This window comes from Nylanderia fulva, unplaced genomic scaffold (assembly GCF_048542155.1).
Source record: "Nylanderia fulva isolate GAGA-0341 unplaced genomic scaffold, ASM4854215v1 Scaffold15, whole genome shotgun sequence".
NCBI lineage: Eukaryota > Metazoa > Arthropoda > Insecta > Hymenoptera > Formicidae > Nylanderia > Nylanderia fulva.
The window spans coordinates 127,482-154,196 of NW_028189730.1; the positions used below are offsets into that span (position 1 = coordinate 127,482).

The 26,715-nt window shown below is 38.1% G+C and overlaps 1 long non-coding RNA gene across 1 annotated transcript in view; it reads left to right on the forward strand.

Moving 5' to 3' along the window:
* The window catches only part of LOC114935864 (uncharacterized), a 237,976-nt gene that overhangs the window by 21,720 nt on the left and 189,541 nt on the right, over positions 1–26,715 (forward strand). Inside the window, exon 2 of the long non-coding RNA XR_014924209.1 lies at positions 8,440–8,476. This is a non-coding gene — a long non-coding RNA (uncharacterized LOC114935864). The remainder of the gene's footprint in view (positions 1–8,439; positions 8,477–26,715) is intronic.

Sequence of the window (26,715 nt, forward strand, 5' to 3'; positions counted from 1 at the left end):
TGACATTGCGAGTTTAAAATGCCAAAGATTTCGAGTGCGAAAAATGCAGATACCGAGCGAACGTTTCAAAGAGGACGATTAAACTTTCGAAATCATCTGCATATTTTATCGCTGTCTTCGATGAAAATATTTAAAAAAATTGCGGTTTCAATATGTTTACACAAGTTTTTTTCGAGATGAATCTTAAAATCGATTTTACGTGCAGAAAAATGTAATATCAAAAATATTACGAGATCTCTCATAAGATCTTTTAGAGTTTAATAATTTATTGTTAATCATAAAAATCACTTGTAATATGTGTGGGATTCCTCCTTATTTACAAAACATAATTTAAGAAGATATTTAAATATTTTTGGAACGCGTTGCTTGAATAAAGAATCGCGTTTCTCGTGAATTTTGAATAATTCTTTGTGCCGTCTCTCATTAAAAAGACAAGTTAAAACTTCTTTCAAAGCCAAGAGCGTCATCCGGTTTCGTCAGCGGACGGATGCGCCACAAACAAAATATATATTCCGCGAAGCTGCTCGTGATAGCGTGCGTGCGCGTGCGCGTCTGTCATAAAAATAAGTAGATAGCATACTGCACAACGTGCGTGAGCGTGCAATGGCGCCTACTTTTTTCGCTTCTTCCTATGATTTTTCGTACGCAAAAAACATACACGTGTAGACACTCCATTTCTTTCGCCGTGTTTATCGAACACGATCCTTTTTACCCAAAAACTCTTACGTATATATTTATGTAATAAATTTAGGTGACTGATACGTTACGCTCATCAAAAACTGCGTACGTCGGCTTGCTTTTTTTTTTTTTTTTCTTATAAATCAAGGATGCTTCATCATGTTAATTGCATAAATTAATAAAATATTTAGTAGTCATACCTTAAAATATTCTTTAATTTTGTGTGTGTTTGACACAACGTATTTGAAATAAAATCGATACGAAAATATATATTTCAGAAGCTGAGAATTTCTAATAATTTCATCTTTTAAAATGATTTTAATTTATAACGTAAATTAATGTCAACTAAATATTCTATTCGTATACTCGTATTATTTTAATGAGAAATAAATGTCGTAATATTTAATTTTTTTGGAACAAAACTTTTTCCAACAAATAGTTTGTGAGAGATAAATCGTTACGCGAACGGATAGAAGGATTAATGTATTTGGAGGATCTTCAAGCCGAATCGTTGCATAACGCGTTCTTGTCTGCTCGGAACGCGCGAACGAGCGCTTGCACCGGCTTTAACCGCAGAGTTCCCCCTCGATAGCAGATTCCAGTGAAAAAGGGGGTGGGAGATGGGTCCTGAGGGGAGAGAGAGAGAGGTCGGTTTCCTCCTCTCGTCTCGCCAACGCGCCGCGCCGAGGCTGAGCTCTCGAGAGCTTTCGGCCGAGTGGCTGAATTTGTCCTGCATAGGGGGCATCGGGACATTACCCGGGTGACCTTGGCTGGTGCGGACCGCGACGTCCGACGCTGTTTGTGCACCGCACCGGCGGTGCCGAGCATTGCACCTTGCTCTATCATGCGAGCGAATTGCCGTCTCGCTCTCGCGCGCTGCGTATTTATCTCTTTCTCCTTCTACTTTCCTCCTCGCTTTCTTCGCCAATTCTCGCGCGAATTTCCGCGCGTAATCGCTCTCGACAGATCTCATCGCCCGAGTCATTATTAATATCTTTGTCGGAAATCGAAAATCTTTCGTCGAAGTATCACATTCCTACGAGGTCAGATGCGTCTCGACGCGTTATCGTTACGAGGAAAATTATACCTATGTTTATTCTCGGGCATGATGTAATTGCATGTATATATTAATATACATTCTCTATTCTTTCCTCGTGAAAAAAAAAAAAAAATTGCTCGTCATAATTAATTTAAGATTAGAATCTAATTCATATTGGCATATTTCCAATTATACCTGATGAGAGGAACTTTTTCTTATCGGCAATTTTGTCGCTCATCGCTTTGTTGCCTCACTCTTTTCTCTCTTGCCTGTAATAAAAGCCATTCCCACGATTCGCGATGTGTTTATCGAAACAGGCGTGGGCGACTAGCAAAATCTTAATTACGAGCGTCGCTTTTTTCTCTCTCGACTCCGATCGTGCCGCAAGTCGTTCCGAATCACTTCGATTTATCGCTCATCCCCTCGTTCTCTCTTTCTCTCGTCGTTTTTGCTCCCTTCACGTCCCGCCGGAGCCTCTCCGACGAATCGACGGATGGAGAAATGCGGTTTCGGGTTAGCCCCCTTAACCGGTTTGGATGACTCTTTTGACGTGCGCGAGGTGTGCGCGCTAGAGAAGCGTCTTTTCTAAGCGACGCGTACTTTGTACGACTCGTTAGGGCGACACGCGTCTTATATTTTATCGTCTCAAACGGCTATGTAAAAGAAGGTGCGAAGGTGCATCGCGCACGAGATTAAATATAAATGTTGAACGAGCCGAATGATTAATACATATATATGTATAGTTGCGAAGGTCTGCCTTGGAAAAAAGTTTACTTTGTCGATATTACTCGATATAGATATCGGACGTTCGTCTCTCGAACCTTGGTGTTATTCTCGAGTAATATACAAGTTGCGTAAGCGTAAGACGGCAAAGAGTGAGGGAACGAAAGATAAAGGTACGATGCACGCAACATTGCATCTTGTTGTACATCTTATTTTAATGAAACGCGGATTGTCGGATGACGTTTGTTCTCGATCGTCGCGAATCGGTCCGATAAGACACGGATGATCGGTCGGAAAAAGGACGGAAAACAATGAATCGTGTAACCGAGAGAATCGGCCAGCAACAAAGGCAAATCGGCGGTCGAACGTGTGTAATTGCGAATAACCGCTGTCCTCTTGCGTAACCGTCTGCCGCAACTATTTTTTTTCGGCGAATTTCAAGAGAGACCTTGTCTCGGCAATAACGATCTCATATACAGGGTGTCGCGGGATTATGCGGGAAGCGGAGATTGAAGAAAAAAAATCTCTATCTCTTCTTCCCGATAATTTGTTCGTTTAATAAATATTTGTTATTTTTTCTAATTTATCGTCATCGCGTACTCTTATCGGCAACGCGAGCGCGCGCGCGCGCGCGCGGTAACGTTTTACTATCTATAATTTAAAAACCGGACCTTGGTCAATGTCGCGTCGCGTTCGAAACGATATATCGGCATTGACCCGATGTTCTCTCTCTCTTTCGTTGTCGATCAACCGATTGGCGGCTCCTCTTATGTCACTCGCTCTGAATATCGGGGATTGAATAAAATGTACGCCAGACCGCGTGCGTGTTTCACGGCCATCCGCGCCGCGCCGGCGATAACGCGATCGATACTCCTTTGCGCGGCGCGCGAGACGCAATTTCGCTCTCCCTCTTCCTCTCTTTTGCCGACACCACGAGAGAATCTCGTTTATTTTTGACCCCGCGAAAGAGAGAGACGGACGTCGCGGCGCGATACCGTCGAGGAGAGGTCGATATCGTCGCGACAACGAACGATGCACTTTGGTGAAACGTCCGGACGGCATTCCCCGAAAGTGAGATCACCGACACTTAAGCCCAGCCGTGCTTGTCGTCGTCGTCGTCGTCGTCGTCGTTTCAAATTTGTGTTTTGTCTAGTTGCTATAAAGGGCATAAAGACTGCATTTAGAACATTAGCCAAAGATCCTATATAGGAATGTTGCGACTCTAAGCGACTCTAAACGATAATTAACGAAACTCTCGAATTAAATAATAAAAATAATTAGATACTTAATCAAGTATGAGAAAAATCTTGTCGACGTACAATTGATATTTGTGAGAAAAATAATTGATCGAGTTAATCCGCTACGATGTATCAAGCAACAGTGTTTATTCCAAGGTCAAAGATTAACGGCACGTATAAATATTGACTCTCTGTTAAACGATTGAAATTTTCATGTATATAACGTTCGATATGTATAGAAAAATTATATAACGTACAAATATCTCAAATCGATATAAGCTGACAACTCGAGAGGCAAATTTGCGAAACGTTATGCAATATTCTCGCAGTATTATAGGTCAAGAATTTTCGATTTCTCGTAACATTTTTTTTTTTTTTTTTTTTGAACGTCTGTTTAAATAAAGGCGCACGCATAAGCGAGGCAAAATTTCGCAAATGTTTACACGCGCAACTGTTTTGAGGTGATCAGGACGATGAACCCGAGACGTCTTGTTTTTCGAGCTATGACATTGCGATCCATCTTGCGTCGTGTCTTTAGCGTGTGTGCGGTGCAGTAACAACGAGTCGGCTTATGGCATCGTTTGATCAACTTGAACGTATATGTGCAATCACGACGGAGATGTGTGTACGCACATTTTCCTCGAAAAAACAATCGCGATGGCAAAATTCCCCGAAACGGATTCGCGATAAATGCGCGGGAAAGTGTATCGTCTCGATCGCAACATCTTATCGCGCCGTTTAACTGCGATTTCGATAATTCATAATCCAATATCGGAGCAGAATATATCGATGGATGAATATATATGGACGTTTTGTTTTTATCTCGCATTACTATATTTTTTTCCGAGAGTAAAAAAACTTTACTTGTCTTGTAATCAATTAATAGCAATGCATATAGCGTCGCGATTCAGAGAAAGGATAGAGGCGATTCTAGCTGCGCGAGAATTTTATAAATGACGAAATCAAGTTTTTTTTTTTTTTTTGAACTCGTACATCCTGTTCGTTCTTCAAATGATTCGAAAGGCTGATGTTTTCTTGCAAACTTGAAACGTAAATAGAAATAGTTTATTCTCGGCTTTTGATTGCGATTGCATTTTGTAAAATGCCTCGACGTTCTTCTGTATGCATCTCGTAACATCTTTCCACGCACGGCGACTCGTTCGTTCATAAAACGAGTGGAGACAGAAACGCCGAGGGTATATATATTTATAAATACGGCTGTAGCGTTGGACCTTCGCTTTTAGCGAAGGGAGACGAGATAGGCTGTTTCTTCGCGACGATGGAAACCAACGATGTCGGCTTATTTCCAGGCTTATTCCAGACTCGCATGTGCAAGGTCACCCGCGTCAGTTGTTTCTCTCTTATTCTTTCTTCTCATTTTCTCCTCTTCTGTAATATCGCGTTTGCGCAAATCGTGATTCACGACGCTATTAACAATCGTTTCGAAGAAATGATCTCATTCGAATGAAACAACGAATGTACTTGAAATTCCAGATTGCTACATGAAAAAGAGCATTGTTTTCCCATGCTGTAAGAAATTATTTTTAATTCATGAAATTACATACACATTTATTTTCTCAATATTTCCCATGTCATGTCGATTATGATTTTGCGTCCCCGTTTTCGTTCTCAGATATCGCATCTCTATCATACGCGTCGCATATCGATATGCATCGGTCGATCGGTCGATGCGTGCGTATGTAGAGTCGGACGCGCCCTACCTACGTGCATTCGCAAGCCCTGCCGGGAATGCGGCGATTATGCAACGAGAGTAGCGCGATGCAGCCGAGCGTCATGAAAGATCGCTCGATTTTACCTCACGCGTTTCGCTTTGACACGTTGTTGGATCAAACGAGAATGCGCGAGAACCTTTTTCGCTACTCGGTTATTTATTCCCCAATTTTTCCTCGTAAAGTTGCAACGCCTTGTGAAAGAATTTCGATTGATTCAGACCGACGACATTATTGAAACGCATTCGTTCGAATAAAATATGTTGTTCAAATCACGCTGCGTTTTATCAATCGATTTACCTTTTTAGCGAGAGTGCTCCGAAACTTCTTGGCTTTAATTTGGAAATCATTTAATTTTTTTTAAAACGGACGGTGTTTGTCGTAAAAAAGTACATTGCACCGCGCTAATCTCTATTTAATATACGGCACTTAACGTGTTAAGCGAATTCTTTTCACGTTGGCTCGTTAAATATAGAATAATTCGCAGCGATGCGCGCGCTGTACTGTCGCGCGCACGAATTTCGACGAAGATTCGGCGGTCGAGACGCGTCTAATGACCGTGGCTCATCGACCTAGACGCATACGCAAGGTCATGCGGCCACTGCTCCAATGGTATTATAACCTCAACCTTCTCCACCGCGGCCCCCGCGCGACGGCGGCACCCTTCCTTCCGTCCTCTACGCCGCTCGCCTTCTGTTCTCTTGCCTCCGCTCTCGCCTCGTGTGCGTGTGCGTGTGCATGAATGCGCGCGAACTCGCCCTAACCGCCTATCTTTTCCCTTTCTCTCTCTCTCTCTCTCTTTTGCTTTTATTAACCGACATTACGTGTTTGAAAAAAATTGTGCGTGTATTCAGACGATTAGTATTTATAGTATTTATATAATATTTTCCGCATTTAGAATAAAGTTACATTTAACGCAGATTCTTTGAAAGAATATATTTTTTCTTTTCTAAAGTAGAATAATGTGTATATTAAACGTTCGCGAAATCAAATGAGCGAAATTTGATGAATCATTTTTTATTCGATATTTTTTTAAATCAAGTTAAATTATTTGATACAGTGTCAAAATATACGATTATAAGACAATAAACATTTTTCGAAAAATGTATATTACGATTTTGAGGAATTTACTCGAATATCTTATATCAAAAATCTTAAGAAACGCTTGTTCGACGGAAGTGAATAAATCGATTATTAACATTGTCATCGTATAAAAAAAATGTCAATAATATTTTTTTTTTTAATCAAACTCGTGCCCTCTCGCTCAACTGATTAACCTTTGTTTTCGATCTCGAGATATGACAGTTTGACAGTTGCTCGCGAGCGTTACCTGAAAAACTTTTATCGATATAGGTTATCGTTGAGGTTGTAATAAGTATAATTAAGTAATGATTCATAAATAATAAGTTAAATTAACTTACGCACGATTAATTTATATCTTTTATTTAATTATCAGTAAAATGAGTCAGCCTTGCCAGAAAAAGCGTAGAGTCCTATACGATAAAGAAGTTATGGACAAAGCCTTGGAAGCAGTAAAATCAGGAACACCAATTAATACTGCCAGTAAAATTTATAAGATTCCACGATCATCGCTTCACAGTAAACTGCCAAATAATCGGGGCCACACAAATGTGGACGCAGGCATACTAATCGAGGGCACATTAATCGGGACGAAAACATATTTATTTATTTTTATTAAAACAGTATAAAATATTGAAATTTTTCGTTTAAAAAAAAATATTTTAAGAAAAACAAAAGTTTGAAAATCGATATGAATTTTTACTACACAAAATTACAGCTACAGTATTTAATAATTCATTTAGTAACGAATAAGGTGGCTTAAAGACACCCTAATAGGGACATTTATTGTCATTTCGAATACCATGTATTCGTAATAATTAGTTGAGCGGCTGGAATGATTTGATTTGAGAAAAAAAGCAATGCGGATATAGCGTTACTTCAAGTATGAAAGAAGTAGTCTACATAACCGGGGCTGGAATGCATCTGCGAGACAAGTACGAAGAATGCAAGCGATTATGCAACTACTAGTTGCACTGCTAGGTTCTTGTGTCACACAGAGAGGCGCTACGTTATATCATTTTGCTCCTCTTTTTCCTCGTCTGATAGTCGTTTAATAATTTCGCCGTTATAGTCGTCTGATATAACTAAAGAAAGAGGTTGTTCGAGGTAAAATTGGGACGAGACGGCATCGAGTTAATTCTCGATGGCTTTTGATTCATTTATCGAAATTATCAAATTCGAGCAAAACAACTTTGAACAATTAACCGAATTTTCTAAATCTACGCAGGTATATACGCAAAAAAGAAACGTGTACGAAGAAAAAATATATGCATTCTTTATTCGATTTTGCAGTTTATATATGGAGAAGGTAAGGAAAACCGTTTTAGCGTATTCGGGACGTAGAGATGTGTTATCGATTTCTACTTATACATAATACATATATATATTCGATTTTAACGCTAACTCTTCGACGAGAGTAGGCAGGTTTGCGCGAATGATGTAACCAGTTCCTAGGCTTTCGTGTCATCCTTTCGTTGTCGGCTGTCACGGGAAAATACAACGACACACGCGCTAATGTAACGTCATAGTCAGCGAGTGAGTGAATCACTCGATTTCACGCCAGTTTGCAATATCGAGTGTATGTTACTGCCTTTATGCCACTGTCACTCGCACGCGGTCTTAATCGATAAGCGTCTCGTACGTTTATTGCAATCTCTCGAGCGAAATCTCGGTCGAGATTTTCCCGTTTCTCCAAACGGGAAGCGGTCGATCGAATTAATCAGCGATTCGCGGCATGTGCCGATGGAAATTTTCGATTAAATTTCATTTCTCAAGCTGTATACTTATTTCACAATTTATCGATCATTTGTTTGTTACGCATACATATTATTTATACTTATTTATACGTCATCGTATGCAATTGTTGTCTTTAAATTATATCGTGCACGCTCGACTGAAATTGATTGTTTTTGCAGATATAAATATATATATATATCTTTTGTGTTTACAGATGAGGGCAGAGAGATCGCTTCCGATGGGCAGTTCCGGTGAGTCTGAATTTTCTTGTGCATGAAAATATTTGCGCGCGAGGGTTAAAATCAGACTAGGTCTTCTAAATAATAAAGTAGGCACTATGCGCTATTGCATATTTTTAGCAATGATGAAAGTCTCTCTTTCTTTGGCTAACGAACTGCCAGTACACATATGGAACGAAATTTTAAGACATCATTTCATCTCATTTGACATGTTTCATAACAGACTACATAACAAACATAATAACAAATTTAATTGGCTAATTAAAAAGAAACAAGACGAATATCTGAAAAATATCAAACCGATTAAACTTAGTTATTCCATCAACAAAATAGACATTCCACAATCAACAATTTCAGTAAACAATAATAGAAACAAAGACATTGTCATATATCCTAATAAATTCAGAGACAAACATATTAATCCTCTAACCAGTACTAACGAAAAATGGTTTATTAATTTGACTGACACAATAATTCCTACCAATGTCACTAATCTATTACAATTTGGAAGTAAATTCGGCCTGCCGTTTAAGAATGACAAAAAGTTGGCCATACACGAGTTTATCAAAGATATAGAAGGGAATTCCACTAGTTCTAACATGAAAAATTTAAATACATTACGTAACAATCTGGTTCCACAACTTTCCTATTTTTTACACGGCAAAACTAAGTTTAATTCAACTCATGAAGATTTGATTAGTATGCATAGATATACAAGGAGGTTTTGCCATGATAATCCGGATATTCTTTTTACAAGGGCTGATAAGGGCAACGTAACAGTCGCGATGACAAAAGAATATTACACGAATAAGATGGAAGGTTTACTTGAAGACAATAGCACCTATTCTATCATAAAAAAGAACCCATCCTCCAAAATAGAAAAGGAACTAAACGATATTCTTAAGAAATGGCAAAAAAAAGGGTACATTTCTAATAAAGAATATTACTCACTACGTTCCAGCGACTCCCTTCTTCCAAAATGTTATGGTCTCCCAAAAATACACAAGGAGAATACTCCATTTAGAGTAATTGTGTCATCGATTAATACCACGCTTTACTCGATAGCCACATTTTTACATAAAATCATTTCAAATAGTATTCCTACGGGAAAAAGTAATGTAAATAATAGTTTTGAACTTTACAGCAAGCTAGCGGGTAGGAAAATTGGTGCGGAAGATATTCTAATATCATTAGACGTGGTTTCACTATTCACTAACATTCCGATAGATCTTGCAATAGAAAGTGTGAGCAATAGATGGAATTATATCAATACACATACATTAATTCCAAAAAATGAATTCATTTCCATGGTTAAATTTATATTGTCGTCAACATACTTCACATTCAATGACATTGTATACAAGCAAGTTTATGGCACACCTATGGGTTCCCCGTTATCGCCAATAATTGCTAATATTGTTATGCAAGATCTTGAAGAATCAATAATTAATGAATTGGACATTGGTATTGGAATATATTATAGATATGTAGACGACATTATTATGGTGGCACCAAAGAATAAAATTGATAGTGTACTGAATAAGTTTAATAGTTACAATCAACGACTACAATTTACGATTGAATACGAAATTAATAGAAGCATAAATTTTCTAGATTTAAACATTAAAATAATAAATAACGTCATACACTTAGATTGGTTTCAAAAAAAGACATGTTCAGGTAGAGTACTATCTTTTTTATCGAGTCACCCTATGTGCCATAAAATAGGAGTAATTTATAATCTTATTAATAGGGCATTGTTATTATCTCATCCCATATATCATAAGAAAAATTTAGAACTGTGTATTAAAATATTATTGGACAACGGTTACCCTATTCATTTAATCTTTAAAGAAATAAATAAGAGAATAAGAGTTTTAAACAATGGACAGTTTAACAACAATAGAAAAAAAGAAATTGCAGAAGATAATAGCAAGAAAAAATTTTTCGTCATTCCATACATTAATAACATTTCTGAGACAATAGCATCGACAATAAAAAAATCAGATTTCAGAGTAGGATACCGTTGTCTAAATAATCTTAACAAATTTATTAAAGTCCACAAGGACAAAAACGTGCATAACAATAATAATAATGTTGTCTACAAAATTAATTGTAAGGATTGTGAAGCTTCGTATGTTGGGCAAACCAAAAAAAAATTACGCACTAGACTAAAAGAGCATATGAATAATATTAAATTTGATTCCTCCAAGCATTCTGTGGTCTCTGAACATATTATAGATAAAAAACATGCTTTTGATTGGGATAACGTTAAAATACTTGATATTGAATCTAATTATTATAAAAGACTTATCTCGGAAATGATACACATCAAGGAACAAAGGCATGGTATAAATAATAACACAGACACCGAATTGCTTAACAACGCGTATTTCGACATTCTAGAAGAAATATCGAATTTTTAGACTTATGTAAATGTTTATTTTGTGAGATCTGACACCTATTTATTCGACTTTTTAAAAGACTAGACAACAGTCAAGTACTAACAATAAGGCCAACAACAATTAGAAGCATCGTCATCTCAAGTTATTCGGAACAATTTGTAAGCATAAAGGTTCAATATTTTAGTATTTAGTTTAATTTGTAATTTTTAATCTTTTTTTACATACACATTAGTGGAATCCTATTTTACAATTGAATAAATTCTCTAAATTCAGTTAACAAATATCAAATAATTTGGAGAGGATGGACATAATCATTGCCAGATCGAGGGACTTTCGTCAAATAACGATAAGTGGTTCGTTTGGAGCAATGTATAAGTGTCACTCCGAGTTTTTATTAATAATTCTAAAATATTTTATGAATAACCGGACGAATCATTCTGCTTCTAATTGGGTTCTTACTTTGTTGAACTATTTTAATGGTTTCAATTCATTGTAAATATATTTTGCGTTTTAACTATGACTTAACTATATAACTTATATTGACTATGTATTGCGGATTTTTTATTAGAATTTTATGTATGTATTTATTTATTATCGTTATTTATTATCATTATTTTTTTTGCGCACTGAAGAGGAGCAAGTAGAGCTCGAAACGTTTGTGTAATTATTATTTCAAATTAAGAATTTTCTTCTAAATAATAAAATAATATCGTATTGCTCGTTACACATGGCCTTAATTTAATTTATCATTGTTTTTATTGTCATACGAGCTTGAACATTGGTATGTGATGGTTTGATTAGGTATTAATTTTGCATTGCTCTCTTTCTTTCTTCGATGGCGAAACGAAAACGTTGCCGCCCTTGAACGAACCAAGTGTCGATCTTTCTCGCGAGGTGAGCCTATAAAGACAACGATGATCGGAATACCGAAAGTCGATTAATCTATCGATTAACATCTGCTCGCTTTGAAGCAACAAACATTGGACTATTATCGCAGTCTCGCAGCAAGGCGACCTTGATTTTAACACACGTGCTCGCTGTCAACTTTTTCCTCTTACAAAGTATCGGCGTACTCGCTAACAGAGTCATTTACGCTATCGGGGGAGGTAATAAACCAAATCAAATGAACCAAAAATATCAAACTGACGTTTGATTTATAAGCCATCGATATTAATCTGGAAAGATCGAGTTTAAGCGCTTAGATTCGTTTCTAAAAAGGTCTAGTACCTATATTCGAGCCGAAATGTACACGTTGGAAACGTGTCGGCTTAACTCGATCGAACGACGACCAGGACGATAAGAGTAGGAGGGACGCCGCCGATGAGGGAGAAGAGAAGGGGAGGTGGATTCGTGGTACACAGCAATGGGGGGGAAGCGGCAGCGGACGCCCTTGAGCGACGGGCAATGCACCCACCGTGCGAGGTTCAAGGCAGAGCGGCGGCGGCGACGGCGGTTGCCGCCACACAGTCAACCCCCTACCCTGAGCGAGGTGCGCTTCCCCTCCACCGACTCGGTGCAGCGTGCAACTCTCTCTCTCTCTCTCTCTCTCTCTCTCTCTCTCTCTCTCTTTCTGCCCTGTTATCTCTGGCTCGGACTGTACCGCTTCCTTTCTCCTCCTCCACCGTCGACGTCTCCCCGAGGACGCGCTCTTGCTGCGCCAGGATCTTGACCTATTTCTGCGGGGGTGGGAGAGAGAGAGAGAGAAATCCGAAGGTGCCGTCCCTGATTTCTTCGAAACTTTATTGAAAAATGTCGAGCGAGAGAAGGTAATACGCGAACAAAGAACTTGAAGTAGCGCGAAATTTATGTTGAAAAATGTTGAATCGTTTACTCGCGATTTATGCGCAGCATTCAAATGTAATCGACTTTGCGATGCGATACCGTATTTTTGTACACACGTTGCAACAACATTTGATAATCTTTTGTAATTCGATTAATTCGATTATATTTGGATTTTCGGTCCATCGCATCTGTAGCCGCGCTACGATGGTCGAAGCTCACGCACGGAGGAGGGAAACGAATGGAATGCGTGTGGAAGGAGAGGAAATCTACGACCCTCCGTGGTTTCTCCTTCTTTCGTTTCGCGACGGACTTCTTTAGCCCTCCGGAAGGGTAATCATCCAGAAGGTTACGAAACGATTCCGCTTGCGCGCAATCGTCTACAACATGTATCGCTTGTCCTTGCAATTTCATTCCGCGAATCTCGTCTCTTTTTTTTTTCGACTATAATTCGCGCATAATCCATTTTTTATGCAAACGCGCGAATCTGAAATGTAAATTGGAAAATGCAAAAATGTATAGATCGCAATTTGCCGCAAACTACGTACAACTCGTATATATATAGTTGTACGAAATGAATATATTTTGTTCCTCGCGAAATCGTAAATGTTTAAACATATGTGAATTAGGTTTTTAAACGTGATTCTGTTGATGATTCGGAAATATTAAGTGAGAGAGGGTCAGAAATGATTGCGACTCGAAAATCCGTCATTCACCGCGATACTGCACCAACCGAGGTGACCAAATATAATTTCGATTTTATTCTCAAAATCCATTATCCACTGTAAAAAAATTTTGTAAAATTACATAAATAATAAATGTAATTTTACATACTTTTGTGTAATATATTACATATTTTTTGACAGTGTCGAATGAATATATATAATATAATAGTTGCGTGTTCGTCCGCTGTCGCGGTTCGATTGAACCTGACCAACTAGCTGCGACAGCGTGCTGCGCACGAAGCGGTACCTTTAAACGTAGTCGAAATCGAAGGATTCCGTCACGTTGCAGCAATGTGACCGGGGATGAGGCCGTCGCGCAGGTCGCCGACTCACGTTTCCCGTGTAATCCTCCGGCCTTAAAATAGAACGATTATTCCAACTCCCTTCGCACGGCTTCGTATATTCGACTTTATATTTCTCGACGAAGGAGAACTTTGCGTTCTCCATTTATATTTTATCTCCCCCAGCGGACTCCTTTTTCATCTTGTTTTATCGTAATCGAAATTTCATCTTAATTGTTACAAATTCAAGCGGATCCAATGATCGGAATTCGACATTTTCCTCAAACGGAGAACAATCGACGCGAAGAGAATAAATGAATGGAATAAATAAATTATCTCTTTATTCGTCTTAAAATACGATAATTCAGCATTGTTATTATGCCGCGGAATGTCTCTCTCTCTCTCTCTCTCTCTCTCTCATTAATAGCCGTGCGATCAAGTGCGCACTCGTACATAAAACATGATGATACGTGTTTTCCTCCAATTGCGCGACTTTCAACAATCGCGACGCTTTTCATTCTCGAAGAATCCGCGCGTTTCCCCGAATGCAACCGAGACAGAGACTCGTAATAATCTTTCGAATGGAGGAGTGCCTCGCTGGTCGGTCGGGAAAAGGGATGAAGAAGGATAGAGAGAGAGAAGGAGGAGAGATTGGCCCGTCCGGTCTATGACTCAAGAATGACCCTCGTTGAACCGAGAACGCGGCGCAGCCCAAATGCGGTTGAAAGCGAAATTCACGATGCGCGTTTTTAGCTCCGGCGAACTGAAAATATCGCGCGCGCTCGAGCGTCGACTCTCGCATCTTTTTTTTTTCTTCGACTAGCGTCGCGCGAAAAAAAAAAATAATAATTAAAATTTGTATTTTCGTGTTTGCGAACGAGAAAGAGAGATATTCCGCTAAATTAATGTTGTCCAAATGAAATCCTGATTAAATCACGCCGTCGTCGACGACTAATTGGGGCGTGACGACGAAACGTGTTTTCGACGCTCGGCATGTTTACGTTATTCAATATGCGCATGCATAAGTCTCAAGAATATAAATCTCGATTGGCGTTCAACGACCGATTCTCGTCGCGGCGACGACGGCATTTTATCGCGTTTTTTGTTTGCTTTCTCCGCGTTTTATTACCGCCTCTTATTCTTTGTGTCGCGCACGTTGTACGTATATGAATTTTGCAACCCGTCAAAGCGCAATCCGTCATGATTTATTCGCGATTGCAATTAATAAGCCTCGTTGCATCGCGCAATCTCTCTTATCACTTTTTTTTATCTGCTTGCCGTTTTATCTGTGACACCGAGGCTTACCGCATCTGCGGCCGTTCGATCGCGTTACGCTCGTCATTTTGGAATTTCCCTTTTTTTCCCTCTCTTTTGTGTGTGTGCCTCGATGATAAATATATATATATCTTACACGCGCGCAAACATTTCACAATATTTTTCATTGCGTTATTTCCTCCCGTATATATGTGACCGTATATTGCAAATATTATTCGTGCGAAAGCATTATTTGTTTTAAGCGATACTTTTATATCAATATTTAATTATATAAATACAAAAAAATTGCAGATAATATAAATGAAACCATTTTTCAATGTTTAGTCGCAAATTGATATACAGGAGAACTCTTCTTTCTCTCGATATAAATTTATCGATATCGAAAATAAGTTGTTACGCTTTTGTTTCGCGCAACATTTCAAAGTCGATCTCGGCACGATTAAACTCACAATCAGTCCTTTAATCTTGTGGCCATTTCCGATCGTTGAGACATTTGTCCTGAAATTTTTACGTGCGACGTAAAGTTCAGTCATCGACCTCTTCTGGCATATTTCGCGCAGACGTGTACTGATATATACGTATAACGATGTAATGACCGTGGCAAGCTACGCTTGCACCGGGTTCGAACTTGGAAAATGATGATGAGTCGTACACGAGCACGAGTCGTGTCGCAAATGTTGTTTTTCCGTCGGCTTGTCGGTCGAAGATACGATGAAGCATTGACGTGTCGTAATGTAATATCGGATCCCCTCTACACCTCGAATTATTAAATATCGATTAATATGAAAAAAGAAGCTGCAGCGAGCGAGGAAAAGCCTTTTATTATAATTTTAACATTAATGACATGTTTCCTCTGTTTTACATTTCGCGGCCGATAAAACGTAAAATTCGTTTGAAGCTCCGTGTCGTTCCGCGGCTACCATCGAGAAGATTAATGGCCTCTCATCTTTGTGAGAGACGACACATCCCATCACGTGTGTCTCGTTTATTTGCGGTGCACTTTGACTTAGATGCGAGATTATATAGGAGCATATGGGGTAGATGGTGTACATACCTACTGTATGACAAAGTATATATTGGATTTAGCATTTTAATTAAAAAAGCGCGGTAAATAATTTCCTCCGAGCTTGGCGGAAAGCGCGAGTAATGCAAACTGTTAGAAATATATTTTCGATGAACCGGGCGGTTATTCGAATCGTATATCTCGTTTGCGCGTGTTTTCAACGGGATCCAAACTCGCGGATGAGAACGCGAGGAGAAGCGGAGACGAGATACGGACGCATACAGAGAGTCTCCCAATAGGTGACCTTGGGATGTAGAGTCCTTTAAGAGAGCCGGAATGGTCAATGTTCCGGGGACCTTCGGAGTCTCGTAGTCACGGACGGCCAAACTGCATCCAGACGCTCCCAATAAAGCTCGCGCTCGCTCGAATCTGCAATCTGCAGCCTCTCTCTCTTATTCACTCGCTCGTACCGGCCGATTTTTTCCCGCGAGATCAACAGACTAAATCCGGATTCTCTCGCGAATCAGAGAAATTCTTGCGACCGCTCGCAAATCCGCGAGATGGACAACAGTTTATTGTTTCTCCCATCACACGTGCGTATATGCTTTTGTGAAAAAAAAAAAAATCTCCTCTCTCTCTCTTCTCCAACACTTTGTTTTATTTTTAAGGTAGCCGTTAATAATTTGCAAAAAGAAATGAGAATTGATTAGATGAAAATTGGTATATATGTAATATGCGAATTACATTATATTGCTTGATATCGCGTAATAATAAAGCAGCAGCTTAATAGCAGGATTTCCAGTGATAGATTTCGCGATAGCGTTTAGCGAGTGTAAAATATTCCGATAGACAGAGCGATTAGAGAGAATATCGTTTAATAAAACGTCGATTAAAAATATTTTAGAAATTAAAAAAAAAAAAAAAAAAAAAAATGTGTATTATATCGAAATAGTTAAAAGTATTTTTGTATTTGCTTAATATAACGATCCAATATTTATTTTTAATTTTATAGTTAGTTTAAAGTTTAAACTTTCGACATCAAATCACATCTTATTTCTATATCATAACGTTCTCCTTTTTTCTCTTACGTCGCAGTAAATCTCGACGAATTGTAGATTAGCGATAAATCAATCGAATACCATTAAATATACATAACATATGTGTAAATATTAACAGACGAATAATTATAAATAGCTTGCGTTAAATCGGTCAAGAAATACATGAATAATAATGATTTTTATTGTGATTAAATATATATGGATGCACATTTCTATCATTAATACAATCATACGTATTACGAATTGTACTTGAGCAGCGATTAATTTTTTATCCGGGGACAATTTGTGTAAATTATTTTCATCAAATTTGCTATTATGCTGATCGCAATTACATATGTATGTTCGATTCGATGAATAAAGCATCGTATGTCACGCGAATATCAATTATGTTTATTCCGAATTTCCGCTTGTGCTTTTTCTCGCGTTCGTTATTTAATTTTAATTTGCAAACTAAAAACGAGTTTGAATGAGTAAAAGAGGAAACGATGGGAAAAGTGAAGGTATTAAAATTAAAAAGAAAGTTTAAGCATTTTGATTAAATAATTACGCGTCGATAAGAATCGCATTATCATTTTTGTATAATCATTTCGCGAAGGAAAGATCAAAATCCTTGACGTATCTGTTAATTATTTTAATTGCGTTCAAAATATTCAACGAAGAGAAAAGGAAATAATTGATACACGATAATAACATTTTATGATTTCGCCGTGATATAGGTGACAGCCTAATACATTATTGAAGACTCTCGCGGTGGAAAGTTGTACACGATTCTCATTGCTTATTGACTTTAATGGTGGCAATTTAAATCCGCCAGACCGACTAATTAGAGTTCTTGCACCTGTTAATCGGCTTCATCCGCGCTCTTTTATACGACGAATGTCGATAGAGTGTTCAATCTCGAGACGTTCATTACAAATCGTAGCAAAAACATTTATATTAAAAATAGAATCGTTATTTTCAAGTAAATAAATCATTTTCTGTTGCGCAACAATTTGAATTTTGATTTAGGAAGTATTAGGAAGTATTTAACTCGGCAATAATTATTGTACAGGCATTGCATCATTCTGTCGATTATATATATCTATCGGTTTAATTTCTTGTTACTTTATCACTGTTAAATTTTGCGTGAACGCTTCCGATAATTGCATCTTGCGTCCTTGAGAGTTTTATTTTTCACTCGAATATAAACTCGAACTTAACGAGCGATGTCGATGCAGCGATTGCAAAAATTGTTCTGGAAAAAGAGATGTAATAAAAATAATTGTATTCCATTCGTGAGAGTGGCGACACTCGCACATTTCGATTACGCGTAGCAATGATTGCTGTGTGCTTCTGCATTGTATATTTTTGCGTTGTCATTTTATAGCTGTCAAACTCTTGAAACAAGTCGTAATTTTCGCAATCTTTCGCAGGCAAAACGATATTATTGTCAAACGTTAATTAACTCCTACGGCGAGGAGAAAAATATTTTGCATCGGGGAATTATTCTAGAGCATTCTTTGTAGTGTCAAAGAACAAAATACGCGAAAAGGAGAGAGAAACGCACAAGTTTTTTGAAAGATGGAATAAATTGTGCAACGATCCCAGCAACAATAATAATCTCTCCGGCCGGTCGAAGGCGATCGATAATCGCCTATATTTTCGTGCAGCGGCGGTAAGGGAATCGTGGAGGGAACGAAGGAAGGGAAGTCGACCCCTGTCAGACACTTTGTTTATCTACGTGGCGTTGCAAAAAGGTTTGGCTCGGTTGGTCGAGGCGGTAATAGCCGAAGGCCAAGTCAAACGCGAGTCGATGACTCCTTTCTTTCAGGCCTCTCTCTACTCTCTTAAAGTTGCTGGCCGCGAGGACGACGACGACTACGACGACGACTACGACGACGACGACGACGACGACGACGGCGTGCTATACGGATCAATTCAGGGTCGTAACGATCCACCTCGCGCCTTCATCGTCTTTTTCTCGAGCCGCACCGCGCCGAGTTGGGCCGCGATCTCAGGGTCGCGAGAAAGATGCGAGAGGCGCCATTTTTGTCCTTTCCTTTCGCTTTTTGAAAATATGTAATTTGCTAGGCTTTTCCGTCGAAATTGACGTCTCTTACCGACTAGCGCGGACACGCGAATGCACTTATCCTCGAGACGGATGACAGAAACGTCGAACGAGACGGCGACTACTTTGTCGATTACTTTGGAGAAAGTATTTCGCGCATTACCATGGCCGTGTCCTCCACGTTGCATATATACGACGTTGTTGCACGCTCAACGATGTCGTTGACTTTGCGCGAGACTGAGGCGAGTATCGCAAAACTGCGCGCTGCCCGGAATAAATTATTCGGCGCCGTCGTTTCAAACGCGCGAACCACAGTCAGGTGCGATATATATATATATATAATGTATGTTAACGAAACGAATATGGATATGGAATCGATAATGGTACGCTCGAGTATTCGCAGCGCGATCGAAGAAAAGCTTCAGAGTCGTAACGCGAATTTTTGCACGTTAGTCGCTCTTCGAGGGTGGGTCCAATTTAAGAAACCTAGTTTTTCTTCAATTATTTCAAATCAATCTGATTTCCCTTAATGGAAATCTCTATATGATAGAATATAATTTATTTTAATTTGTTAATTTAAATACAAAGATATTACAAGGCGATAAATAGTGCCTTCTCTCGATCTATTTATTAAGAAAGAAGCGACTCCCGACTAAAGAGACTAAGAAATAATATACGAAAAGTGAAACACCTTGGGTTTGTGTAATAAATAATCAATTATGATGAATAATCAATTATGATGAATGAGGCGGATTAATTCTTCGGAATTTTATTACAAGTGAAAACCCTCTTTGTTCATTCTCATCATATTATCCTCTCTGTCTTATCTTACTTTTAATTATAATTACGCGATCGTACATAAATTAATTGTAAAAAAAGAAAAGAAAAAAAGAAGCGTATCGAATCTTAAAAAAAAAAAAAAAAAAAAAAAAAAAAAAATGCAGCACTTGTGGCGACTGCGTTCTCGAGACGGGTTCTAGTTAGAGTTATCACGAGCTTCGTCGGAATAACACATAGGAGGGGAGGACGAGAGGTATCTGGGGGAAGGGGAGGGAAACGTCGGAACGAAGTAGGGGAGGTGCAGCGCGCGGCGGCAGCAACGATGCAATTAGGCGAGTTATGCAGAATGACGTCATACTTCGGTCCGGGGTAACTGTGCTGAGTCAAGGACAGCATGTCCAAGGCCCTGCACCGAGCGACCCCTTCCTCTCTCGTCCTCCTCTTCCCTTTCTCGCCACATCGCGTGGAAACCCGCTCTTCTCGCGCGAATCTGTCTCTCTCTCTCTCTCTCTCTCTTTCTCCTTCTCTTTCCCTATAGAGATCCTTGTGCGTGAAGCCTCGTTGGTCTTCTTTGTTATCCGCGCGAACAAAGTGCATTGTCGTTAAGTTAAGTCACGCCCGATCGACCGACTGTCGTAGACGAGATAGCGAGAGGAGGAGAAGAGGCAGCTGGGAAGGAAATCGGTTGATCGACATAATCGTGGATATTAGCGGGATTTATGCCCTCGCGTGTCTACGGGAAGGGCCCCGATAAAGAAATTGACTTTTTTTCCAAAACGTCGAGATATTCTATCGGTTATTTATATAGTTTCTCCGATCAAGATTGCATCGTGCACTGATTATATAATTCTATATAAAACGACAATTTCTTACGTTTTCCTTTCTAGATTAATCGAGTAAAAAATGATGGAATTATTTAAATTAGGGAAATTAGAGCAAAGTGTCATTCTATATGGCCGTTTTTATACGCGTATCATTATTAATACGCCATGTCTCAATTATATATATTTCATCTTCTATTTAATTTATATAAATTAATACGATTGGAAAGAGCCGATAATAATTTCTTATTAACGCCGCCTTAAGTATTAATTAATCGCGAGTATAGAATCTTAGTGTTCGATATTGAAATATTTTCAAAATGTCTAGAATTTTGTAGAGAGAGTATAGAAATGTCCAACTTGTTTATTTATTATAAATAATTAGTGGGTATCCGATTTCATTTTTAAGATAATATGTATGTGCAAGAAAGTAACGTAATGCATTTTGCCACGCATTATCGTTCGATCAATGCACTTTCTCTATTCGCGTAAACAAGTTAATGGATACTTGGGTTTTTCATTTTAAGAATATGAAGTTTCCGGAATTAATTAGTAATTCCCGGTAGTAAACACGATATCCATATGTATAAGTATGTATATTTTCTGTAATATCCATAAACACACAAGGTTCATATTTTGAATATTTTTAAGGACAATATAGATTTTGCATTTATAATAATTCTATACATTTTTTATTTTCATAAAAAAATAGTACGGTTTGAAGACAATTTGAAAAAAATGCGCTGTCCAATTAATTTGATTCGTATGCGAGAAAAATGATCGATAATTGGGCAGACTGTCGCCTTCCAGTTTGATTTCTCGTTTTCTCGCGGAGCTGGAGAACAAATAAACGCGCCGACGAGCGTACGAGAAGTCGGGCTGGTTCGCCTTGGAAACGATCGCGGTTGAGTTACGATTCCCTCGCTGGGCTGCGCGTTTTGCGATTTCGGAGCGCGAGTAAAATTTCTAGGGCAATCGGAAAAATGTGTGTCTGGTGGCGTGGAGTAATATCCCCAAGTATTATTATCGATACGATTGCGTCATACGGTAACCTCTTTTATCTGGGCGAACCAGACGGTGTTTGTCGAGCTAGTCATTTCTCGATGCGTTACTCGTCGACGAAAATAAAAAGAGATCATCGAACGCGCGAATCGCACTTTTTCCTCGTTATGACGCAGATGTGCGATAACCGGTCGATCTTTGACAGATTCCACCTGATAATAACGTCGTCGCGCGCGTCGTTTGCACGAATGCAGTTGGAGATCAAACTTTTTACGCGTAACGCGTTTAATATATAGCATGAGTTATAACTCATAGTTATATACTGTATGTGTACACATAATTTTTAGATTTTTTCTCATATATTATTTTGAAAGATTTTCAACGTACATCGTGCACGGTAAAATTTTGTGAAATTATTTTTCAAATTAATCTTGCGTTATACGAACATTTTTCTGACGCGTATTAATAATTTATTTGGGATATTTAGTACCTTATTTAGTACCTTATGCTATTTTCCAGAATAACATAACGAAATAAAACAACGTTCGCGGCCATTCAACTTATTATTTCTGCAACTGCGCTTATCGTTGTTTTTGCAATACATTGGACGTTATTTTGCGCAGTGTGAGATAAGTTCTTACTCAAACACACACATACACTTTCTTTCTCGGTAAAAGAATTCTCTGTATACATAATTAAGTTTCGATCGTTTATATAAAGATTAACGAGTTGAAGTAATCTTAATGAAACTTTTGCAAACGCAATTAAGTAATAGCTTGGCTCTTGCAAAGGTCGCCGATTACTAATTTACAATCCTCTTTTCGGACGTCGCGTCTGTCATTAAAAAAGTGCAATAAAAAAAAAAGATTATTGTTTCTTCTTTACAATTGATTACGTATAAATAATTATGTGCGCACCTATAACATATTGCTTTCCATGACACATTTTTTTCTCGAAAAATAATCCGTTATCACGGACGATCTACTCGGCAAACGCAATGTAAACGGGATTTCTCACAAGAGAATCATTTCTACGACGCGCGATTTCGCGTAATGACGTTATAATCACTAATATCGTACCGGCGCGGCGTGCGTAAGAATATCGAGATTCTATGTCATGGACCCAGCCTTGAATTAAGCCTACTCGCGCGAGAGATGCGGCCAACCCAATTATATATTTATTTGCTACGTAATATCGCTGGCCCTGATCCGACCACGGCGCGCGTAGCATGCAACTCTTGTATAATCGCCATTATGTAACGCAACCAAGGCGGCACGACAATCGACATTGACTGCGAAACCAGGATTAATTTCTAACCTGTCGTATATTGTCGTAATTTTCAAACATTTCGCCATGCTGAAATCATTATTTTCAATTTATTACAATTTTCATTAATGTTTCGATGTTTTATACATATAAAAGACATATTACATAAAATATAAATAATTGGAAATGGAAATAGACTTTTTATATTAAAAAAAAGATATGTCCGAACACTTGTGAGAAAAGTTTGGACATTCTGTATAATGCTAAAATAATAAATTTTGAAGATGTAATTCTCTCTCTCTCTCGAAATGAAATATTAATTATTACGTGAATAAAATTGACAATTTTTGTATAGAAATCTTTTTACGCGTAGTATTACTCTTAATTTTGCCCATTCAAATCGATATAATGAAAACGATGTTCAACAATAATAATAATCCGTGCATTTTTGAGATTCTAACTTTCATAATTTCATAATTTGCCAAATTATGAAAGAGTGTCGACATTTTCCACACGCGGGTGATATATATATATATATATATATATATATATACATGTCTATATATATATATATCCATAAATTATATACGGATCGCGTGATTTGGCCATCGATCCTCCGCCGCTTCGGATATAACGCTTGCGATAAAATGTAGCAATAAACGCGGTATTAGCTACACTTGTATTTTCGGCTATATTAGCTACACTTGCCTTTCGTGACGTTATATAAAGCACGAGAATTGCGCAATTGCATTATCGGAATAAATCGCGAGCAAAAGGCAATCGAGTATCAAAGATGTTTCAATTAATTTCTCATTAGATTCTTTTGGTATACGCGAGCGTAAATCACCGAGTGATCGATTATCTCCGGTATTCGATACGATGTCGGTCGAAGGTGTCGAAGGTGAGACGAGACGGATTAAATGTGGGAGCGTGGATAAAACCGTCAATGACATTTCCCTTACGTGTCATTTCACCTTGCTATAATGGTATCTTGTTAACGGTATCGCGCGATAGAAGAAAAAACGAGAAGAATTCCTCCGCTTCTTATCCGTTTCGCGAGCACGACAATGTCCCCCGTTGATTCATTATCCGCTTTTTTTAATCTCGAGCATTTTTTCCGTCCGTGATATGCTTGAAATCGATCGCCGCTATATTCGATAATAATTGCCAGTATATTACGAGGATGTTGCGCGAAATAATGTCGACAAGGTAATCGCTGATTATGTGTAATTCATTATACAGATAGTTTGCACGTATGTTGTAACGACTGTACGTTACAGCGTACGCGAGAGAGCGTTACATAAAGTAGTAATAACGCGCGCTACGTTATATAAAAAAATACACCGCGGTTGGCTGATGATTTAGTCTTAGTCTCTAGATATCGATATGTCACGGTTTAACGTTATTAATCAACGCGAGTTAATTAAATTTTCCACTGTATAATTTTTATAAATCATTGATCGATACACACATGTACAAATGTTTCTCTCATTTTAGAATATATATTCTTTCCATTTTCTTGGACAGCTTTTATTACATTCGATTGATTATGTTGCATTTTTTTGTTTGTCACTCTTGTAACCTGTAATTTTATTACGTGTTCTGTTGCGCCACATTAATAATTTTATCGTTTGATTTGATCTATGCGCGTGTTAATACGTATCATATTTCTAAAGTTCGCTCGTAATTTCTCAACGAGTATCCTTGTCGCGAAGGAATAAAAGTCCTTGGCAAGAGTTAGGTTTGTTTTCCGCGTGGATTTACGCGAGATTGAAATATCGCGCAGGTGGTTTCTATTTACGCGGGAAGAGGTGACGTGAATCGAAGAAAATTCTCGATCGCGCTCACGGACTTCTCGGCACGACGAAGGCCGACGTTCTCCCCGGCATGGCAAAAACGGTAAAATGATGAATAATAGTGACGCGATAGGTGTACTTGATCTTATCTCTCGCCTATCTGACTATCACGTAACTGACGTGTCAGATATCGATCTGCGGCGCAAACTTACGGACCCTCGTGCTCGATGTAATTTACGAGCCGCGAATTAATTATAGATTATTATTGTCTAGCAAGTAGAGTAGATCAAACTATGCGACGGCGTAGTTTGGACAAAGATTTATGAGCCAGATTTCGATAAAGACTATCATTTTTTCATTAAAATCGTGCCTCGTGGACGCGGAACAGTTTTAGTGTGATGATTCAATCAAAAGCTTTGACTTAACTTGGACAACACGAGACTTGTCTTTAAGCGACGAGGAACACGTAAGCCCGTTCGGCCTTTATCATGCTCGTGAGTCAGCCGGAAGGACAGTTGCTGTGCAACGAAATGACGTTGATCGTCTTGCTCTTCGATCGCTTCAGTTTCCTTCCACAGACATTTAGTTCGACCGCTCGTTAACCTTTCCCCTAACTTTGACATTTTTCAACGTTATCAGGTATAATGTACATATATATTTACTTTTCATTTACAATAACTCTGCAAAGGAAGCGTCATTTTTCAATAGATTTATATAATTTATTGCCATTAACTTTCTATATTATTTTTTGTCTTGCATGGTTATTTTTTATTTACTTTATCATTTTATCCTATTTTAATATTGACATAATGTATTATTTTTCTGAAAACGTCTGAAAATTCCTACGCAAGATTAGATTATTTTGTCACTCTCGACATTCCTGATTGATTCACCGTCACTTTATTTCGAGAACAGACTCGGTCGCCTCCGGTTTCTCGGTTGTCGATTTTGCATTCCCGCCAATTCCATGTCCCACTGGTCTACTCACCATCTAATTCTATTGTCACGTACGTACGTACGTGGTATTACGATAGTAATACTATGTAAAAGGAAGTAGGCAAGCGCGCGCCGAACTATGTCTATTTCGGCTATCTCAACGAGCCTTTTTGTTTCATTCGTGACGCTTTAATTGGAGCGAGTTGTTCTTGATTCCTTTCACGAGTTTTGACGCAAGTCGACTATTCAGTCGTTGAAAGAATAGATGGCGGTCAAGTTTTCCACATCGATCCATTGGTTACGTAATACACGCCGTTATTTAATTGCATATGCGATAATCGCGAATGATCGCGAACGTTCTTGGCTCGTGCCAACATGACGTAATTATATGCTATTTTATTGCAACACTATTCCGAGATATAACGTTGACGAAATGGCGCGCAAACACACACATAAAGAGATATATAAAAAATAAATATAATTAGAACTTTGTCTTCCATTTGAGAAGTAATATGTTTATGTTTATTCAGTTTGTTATATTTGTAAGATAAAATTGTTTACGCTCGCGCAGTCAAGAATTAAAATGTATTACACGGAAAAACAGATTATTTTAATGCAAATAAAAAACGTCTTATTTCCAATCTCAAGTTGATAAGACAGTATATGATTGAAAATAAAAATTATTTATACAAGTTCCTTTTTTCTGTTGGGTTTCATGCAAAATAAGAATTTATTTCTTGTTAATTATATATAATATTTCATCATTTGTACACACAAATCAGAACTTTATGTTATTTTAAATTAAAATTTCTGACATTTCTTTCTCAAAACTATTATTTGAATTATTGTATTTTATAAATAAATTTTTTCACTTTCAATATTTATACTTATTATCTTCGGAAAGACGTACATAGTACTAAAAAATACATTTTCAAAAATAATGCTTAATTACAAAAAATTATTTAAATAATATTAATTAAAGTAAAATTTGATAAATTTTCTCACAATTTGTTTACGACAAAAGTGAGAGAATCTATTTCGCTAAAGAGCGATTTGCGGAAATATATACGGATAGTA